This window comes from Zootoca vivipara, chromosome 8, assembly GCF_963506605.1.
Source record: "Zootoca vivipara chromosome 8, rZooViv1.1, whole genome shotgun sequence".
In the NCBI taxonomy this organism is placed as follows: domain Eukaryota; kingdom Metazoa; phylum Chordata; class Lepidosauria; order Squamata; family Lacertidae; genus Zootoca; species Zootoca vivipara.
The window spans coordinates 5,379,375-5,387,281 of NC_083283.1; positions in this window are offsets into that span (position 1 = coordinate 5,379,375).

A 7,907-nucleotide genomic window follows, 5' to 3' on the forward strand; every position below is an offset into this window, starting at 1 on the left:
CAGAACAAAAAAACAGTAAATGATACATTCAAACAATTCCATAAGATCGTCACATCCAGCACAGGCTCAGCATCTTAAAAATAACTTTGAATAGGACTGAGATAAAAACTCTTTGCTCCTTGAGTGAGTAATTCACATCTTATTTCCACTCTGGCTGGAAACAAAAGACCAAAGACCAACTCCCCAAGATGGCAATTTGCAACTCAATACCTTCATGTGATCTAAAGTTAAACACTCACGTGTTGGCTAGCAGAGAACAAGAATAGTTAATTACCAACCCATCTAGGTGTTTAGAGAACTCCCTTTGCTCTCTTTTTTAGCTTCAGTGGAATCTTCCAGTTAAACCCTTAAAGCAATACACACAGGCATTCTCCATTTCACGGTGAAAAAAAAATCATACTAAACAGATCAGGGGCCTGATTCAGTGTAAGGCAGCTCCCTCTGTTCCTATATGTTTCATTCCCGACATGTGCCAACGAACCATTGTTCCTCCAATAACAGAAGCCAAATTTAGCTGGTCTCTGCATCTCAGTCAACCGGAAAGGTTCCAGCTTCCATCTAGCCCTTTGCTCTACTAATCATGTTTCTTGCCCTCAATAGCTTGCTTTGCTGCAATATTTGAACTAGAATGGGGAGCACTGCCCCCCAGGGATGTGAGATCCAACTGGCACGGAGTCAGGCAGTTCGTTATTATCCAGCCCTACACATCATACGGAACGTTAAAGGGCATTTCACAGCTGAAAAGGCTCCATTTCTAACTAAAGTGCATCTCGGGGCTGCCAGCAAACCCCAGGCATCAAGGGATATTTTTTTATTGTAATTTATTTCTCGAGGCAACCTCGTTCCAGCATACATTTTAAGGACAAAGCAAAGCACTTTAAGAGCATCTTCAGGCCTGCAGCAGTGATACCTGCTTCTGTCTACTGTTTAATGGCTCTTCTTCAGACGGGGAGGGGGAGCAGATATTGTAGTGTTAATGTTTGTAGGGAAACATAGAGTTTATGGGGAAGAGAGCCATAATACCCCTTCAGCCATCTGGACAACAAAAATACAACGGGGAGTTTTCAAAACGCATTCAGCTTCTTTGAAATGGAACTGGGCCGTAAAAACAAACAAACAAGGTTGTTTCTGTCAGGTTGGGAAACAGGCACAAAGCTGAAGATGTGCTTGTAATATCTCTGCGGCACAGTCACAGGTGATGGGGTTGTTTTGAAAGTCAAACAGTGCCTTCTGCTCCCAGTAAAAGCAGGCAAATGGTTATGGCAAGCAAAAGGCCAGGAGAAATGGCGACCGATGCTGCTGGAAGAGGATGAAAAAATCTCCATACCATATGGAGATATGGACAGCATCGGCGGAAGGTCCACAGAATGGCTGCGGTTCCTAAGAACACAAGAAAACCTTGCTGGATCAGACCAATGGCCCATCTAGTCCAGCATCCTTTTCTCACAGTGGCCAACCAGATGCCTGTGGGAAACTGGCCTGTGGTTTCCAGCATCTATTATGTAGAAGCATTGCTGCCTTCAGTTGTGCAGGCAGAGCATTTTATCACTTGCGAGGATACAATACCAATTACAGAACTGTACAGTTGGAAGGGGCCATGAGGGTCATCTGGTCGAACCCTCTGCAATGCAGGAATCTTTTGCCCAAGGTGGGGCTCAAACCCATGACCCTGAGATCAGGAGTCTTATGCTCTACCAACTGAACGATCCAGAAGCTAATAGAATCTTAGAGCTGGAAGGGACCCTGAGGGTCATCTAGTGTCCCGTCCCGTCCCCCCCCCCCCCAGCAATGCAGGAATCTTGGAATCTCAGAAAAGACTGTGGTGGAGAAGATAACTCCCCCCCCCAATCAAGTAACCTGCTCTCCTGAGGACCTGATGTTTAATTTGAAGCCATTGGCTCAGCTCCTCTCCTACACAGCAGGAGAAGGCAAGCTTGGCTCATCTTCCATGTAACAGCCTTTTAGATGTTTGAAGATGACTATCCTATCTCAATCTCCTCTTTTCCAGGCTAAACAAACCCAAGTCTCTCACCTGTTCTTCATAAGACTTGGTTTCCAGACCCTTATCATCGTGGTCACCCTCCTCTGCACACGTTCCAGCTTGTCAATGTCCTTCTTAAACTCTGGTGCCCAGAATTGGACACAGGACTCCAGGTGGAGTCTGGCCAAGGCAGAATAGACCTGCTGCAAAGCAAGCTTTCACTGGTGCAATATATTGAAAAAACATTATTCTCACCCTTATGCTAGTGTAACAGCTCTTATGCTGGCAGTCAGAGAATGCTGAATCTGGGTCAAAGTAAGGTTACCAGATTTTTTTCAATGAATCCAGGGACACTTTTCAACTTCAATGGATTTTGTATGGGTACTGATTTGTAAATCTGGGGATTATCTCCCAGGAAACAGGGACATCTGGTAACCTTAGGTCAAAGGAATCAGCCACACAGAAATTTGGAGAGTCCCTGGTCTGCCTTGAGGCGCCTTGTTAACTGTGAGATCTGTCTCAGAAACATGAGAACCTTACCTGAACCACCCCAATCACCTTGCAATTGGGGTACCCACAGACCCGGTCCATCCCTTTTATATTTGGTTGTGTAGGAATGTGCGTTGATATTAGTTTCTCCAACACCCATGAGCCTCAATGGTCAGGGATAATGGGAGTTGTCCCAACAGCTGGGGGGGGGTGTCCTCAGGTTTTCCCTCCTTTTTAGACTTCAGTTCCCATAATATTATGTTACAGGTAGGTAGCCATGTTGGTCTGATGTAGTCGAAACAAAATAAAAAAATTCCTTCCAGCAGCACCTTAAAGACCAACTAAGTTTTTATTTTGGTATGAGCTTTCATGTGCATGCACACTTCTTGGTACTGAAGAAGTATCTGAAGAAGTGTGCATGCACACGAAAGCTCATACCAAAATAAAAACTTAGTTGGTCTTTAAGGTGCTGCTGGAAGGAATTTTCATAATGTTATGATTGGCTTTATTTTTGCACCTTTCTACAATAACGGAACTGCCCTCACAACACAAAGTGCCTGGTTCAGCAGGCACTGGTGCAGGAGGAAGAAACAAAGGAGAGGAAGGATTGGTGGGAACGAGAGCTGAAAGAGTGGTGCTCCCCCTGTTGTCTCTTGAAAGAGGGGTGTCAGCTCCCTGCTCCCAATAGGGCGATAACTCAATGGCAGACCACATGTTTTGCATGTAAAAAGTCCCAGATTCAATCCAGAAAGGATCAGGATAGAGCCCTGCCTGAAATGTTGGAGACTGACTGCTAAGCATTGTAGACAATACTGAGCAATTGTGCCACCTCTTTCTTGCCTTTGAAAGCCGAGGTGGCATAGTGGTTAGAGTGTCAGACTTAGGACCTGGTAGACCATGGTTTAAAAGCCCCACTTGGCCGTGAAGCTCACTGGGTGACCTTGAGCCAGTTACCACCTCTCAGCCCGGCCTACCTCGCAGGGTTGTTGTGAGGATAAAACGAGGTGCGGGAGAACCATTTACCCCACCTCGAGCTCCTTGGAGGAAAAGGTGGGGCGCAGATGCAATAACCAAGTAATAAAATAAAGGCCTCCAAGTGGAGCAGGCACTCTCAGCAAAGACTGGGCATGGCTGGTGGCAGCCGAAGGGGAAGGCAACTCAGGAGGCAACAGTACATCCTGTTTCACTGCTCTGCCGCTCTGCCACCCGGCCGCTCACCTTCACCAGCACTGCCGCTGCACTGCTCCCCACTGGTGGTGGAGAAGCGGTATGAGTATTGGTGCTGATCATGTCAGAAACCTTATGAGATCTCCCACACTCATAAATCGGTGTTGATACCGGCGAGGTGGCAGCGCAGGTGGGGAATCCACACCTGAGGCAGTTGCTTCACCCTGCTTCAGAGGCACACCGACCCAGCAGCAGTGACTGATCAAGAACCAGAATGGGAGGGTGCAATATTATCACCTAGAATCAGGCACCCCCTCCAAAGATGGGAGAACACCCACCCACACCAGAGGAACCTGCATCTGCAATCCCAACATTTGAGCCATGAGTGCCGTACTTTTTCGTCCATAAGACGCCCCCATGTATAAGACACCCCCTGTTTTGGGGGGGGGGCTCACATTTAAGAGAATGGGGAGAGATGGCACAGAGTTGTTGAGTATTTTTTGCAGAGAATTGCCCAGGTTTGTTGAGCTTTTTCAAGGGGGGATTGCCCTGCACGGGTCACAAAATCCACCTCCTGTCTGTCCCATTGGTGGCAGAAGCTGTCAATCGCCCGCCCAACTGCTGGAGCATCAGCCAATCAACAACACCCATTGACATAGCAACCAGTAACTCGCAGCAACCAATCAAATATCCACCCTATGCACTACCCATTTATAAGATGGTGCACGCACACACACACACACACACACACACACACACACACTTTTTAGCATGATTTTTAAAGGGGAAAAACATAGTCTTATACATGGAAAAGTACGGTATATCATGCCCCGTCTTTAAAAGTTTGGTAGGTAGGGTGTGGGAACTGTTGGGACATCTTCCTTGCTTCAGTTCTGGAAACCTTGCTTGGTTCCTGAACTCTTGAATCCTGACTCTGTGTCTGCTGCCAAACTTGTACTGGTGATAGCCTGAATAAAGATCTCTTTATTCAAGAGCCTCTCTCTGTGAGTGTTGGATGGGAGGCAAGACACACGGTTTCCTGCCTCCTAGGTGTGTGGGACAAATACAGCTTCCTTCCTCCTACGTGGACAGAGCAAACATGTTCCCGCTCAAATGTGGAAGAGTGACACGGAAGTTAAATAGCGTCCATGCTGTGCTACAACTATCTTTCAAATTCCAATGGTGCACTTCATCTTTTCTGTCAATTGTTCACCTGCAAAAGGTCCCATAAGGGAAGGATGTGCATGAAGACTGATGAGAGTCTTTCTGTGCATCCATCTCCCCACTATTAACATCAAAGCAAGGAACTGGAAACAAGACCATCACTAATTAAACTGTAATCCCAGCGAAGTACCGATTGCCGCCTACCCAAGGATTAGATCTGTCACTGAAGAAAAATGTTGCCTTTTTCTTCCAAGACCTTTTCAGACCTTTCATCGAGAGAGGGAAAAATAACCCCAGTGTGTTATCAAGGCTACAAAATAAACCAGCAGATGGGTTTGCAAAAGGTGGTGACATTACATCTATTGCAAAGGTCAAATGAGAGGGCGGGGGGGGGAGTATGCTTGAGTGATGGTTATAATCCACCAGCAAGGATATAGAGAAAGGTGTCTTACACCTCTCCGCCTGGCAATTTTATTCATCCACATTCGCCACAAGCCAATGGGCCAACTTCCAGACCACAGCTCGCAATGTTATTTCAACAGCCACCAATTCCTCATTTAAGTTAAAGCCTGGTTGACACAAACAACAGATCAGGTGGTAAAAAAATTCTGGGACTTCAGATTGCATGCAGGAGGTTACAAACTCCTAGTGTCCTTTCATTTAAAAAAAAAAAAACTTTGTCCAGTGTAACTTCAGATACACTGAAGAAGTGTGCATGCACACGAAAGCTTATACCCAGAACAAACTTAGTTGGTCTCTAAGGTGCTACTGAACAATTTTATTTGTTTGTTTGTTTGTTTGTTTCAACTACGTCAGACCAACACGGCGTCAGTAATTTGTAGGAATCAGACAGGCAACTACATTTCTGACATTTTGTCACCAGCTGAAATAGGTTTCGTTTCGCCAAGTGTTTTCAGAGAATTAATTTGATCTAGGGTTGATATTTTATTCTGCCGTTTATTATTTTACAATGCTACGTTCTAATAATTTCATCTTAAACCACCTTAATATCTTTAATGAGTTGTTGGTGTATAAAAGGTAAAGGACCCCTGACAGTTAAGTCCAGTCGCAGACAACTCTGGGGTTATGGTGCTCATCTCGCTTTACTGGCTGAGGGAGCCGACGTTTGTCTGCAGACAGCTTTTCCGGGTCATGTGGCCAGCATGACTAAGCCACTTCTGGCGAAACCGGAGCAGTGCATGGAAACGTCGTTTACCTTCCCACCGGAGTGGTACCTATTTATCTACTTGCTCTTTCTCTTTTTTTGGCGTGCTTTTGAACTGCTAGTTTGGCAGGAGCTGCGACCAAGCAATGAGAGCTCACCCCGTCATGGGGATTCGAACTGCTGAGCTTCTGATCACCAAGCCCAAGAGGCTCAGTGGTTTAGACCACAGCGCCACCCACGTCCTATTGCTGGTGTATAAATACCCTCATTGGACAGGTAGACATACGGTCAGGCCCCATTTGCACTAGGACCATTACACTCAATAAAGTGTAGTGGCATTTGCGGACAGGCCTGAAAGAAATCTGGGAGGGGGTGGGTTAAAATGTCAAGCTGAGTCACGGGGCGTGCCTTGAGTTTGATTGACAGGCACTTCTAACTTAATGACCGCTCACTTTCGTTTTTGCCCAGTCCGTTGGAGAAGCTTCGAATCCCCACCCACCCGCCGCTGAATTTAGGCCTTAGCCGACACTGCTTGCCCGATTAGCGGGGCTCGCTGTATTCAGGAGTTCAGTAGGAATTTTTCCACTCGGCTGATTGGCTGTTGCCACGTGGTTTTCGCCTACTGACGAGCAATATGTCACAACTTGTTAGGTTGGCCGTTAGGCTTTGGTTAAATGGTTTTGGAGGGACATGGCCTATAGGCCTATCCCCCAATTATTTGCTCCTTATAGAAGTATTCCGTTAAAGGAATCCTGGGGCTCAGGGACTCTAGTCCATCATCCGGCCTTAAGCAAGGATGGTGTGTCCATTACAGAGCCGAGCCTCGGGGAACACTCCTTGGGGGAAGGAGAGTACTGGGAAACTGTACCTCCAATCCCTTGGGGTGTTTACTTGACTTACCAACCGTGAGATAAGTCGGAGTTGGTCCTGACCCAAATGGTCAGATGGAATTGGTCCTGCTCAACTGAGCAGATGGTATGGTCCTGACCCAGTGGTCAGATGGAAATGGTCCTGTCCCTTAGGGTGGACAGAAGGATTAACCAAAGCCTAAGCCAACACTCGAATTTAATTTGTATTTTAAATAAAGTTGTGGCCAAAAAAAAAAATTAATGCCAAAAACCAAACCATAATTATTGTGTCCGTTGTGAGTTATTGGGATTTCTTGGGGCCTTGTTACGCAATACATTCAAAGCAGTATTTAAACAGTCCTGGCTTCCCCCACAGAATCCTCAGAGACCCTTATTCCCATCCTGTTGTCTGCACCGTTGTCAGAAATATCTGGTGGGAAGTTAGAAGCATCTGGAGAGTCACTGGTTCTCCAGCCCTGATATATAAAAATCACACCCAACACAGATACAGAACAATAGGAACATTATAATTTACAATTGTTGTTATTATTTATTAAATGTCTATGCCATCCTTCATCCAACGACCGCAGGGAGGTTGCAGTACTTTGAAGTTTGTTTGTTTTTTTACAATCAGCAGTGTATTAATTTTGTGAAATAAATAAATCAGAAATCCAGATTGTTTGAATGACATCACATGACTTTTCAGAAAGAAATATTCTACTGTTCCACCGCTAGGCTATTCTTCCAAATGTTGCACCCCTTTTCTTTTTAACTCCCTTTGAGAGTTCTATTTAGTTGCCCAAAGGCAGGTCAGCTTCCAAATTGACGTAGGCTAATGTTCTTTTTAAAAGGCACAGGGGGAGCACAGAGATGGGTTGAACTTGCCAATGTTCAAGGCATCTGCATGTCAGATCTTCCAAAGCACAGTGGTGCAGTTGGACATTTTTATCCTATCATTCAGCCTGACAGCTTGTCAAAGCATTCCAGGGGAGTCCCCCTTTTCTCTTCCACAAATAGCTTCCTTTGCCTTCCTTTGCTTAATGCCACCCTCAATAAGTGGCTTTGAGAGAAAGAAAGTTGTGCGAGCAAGAGC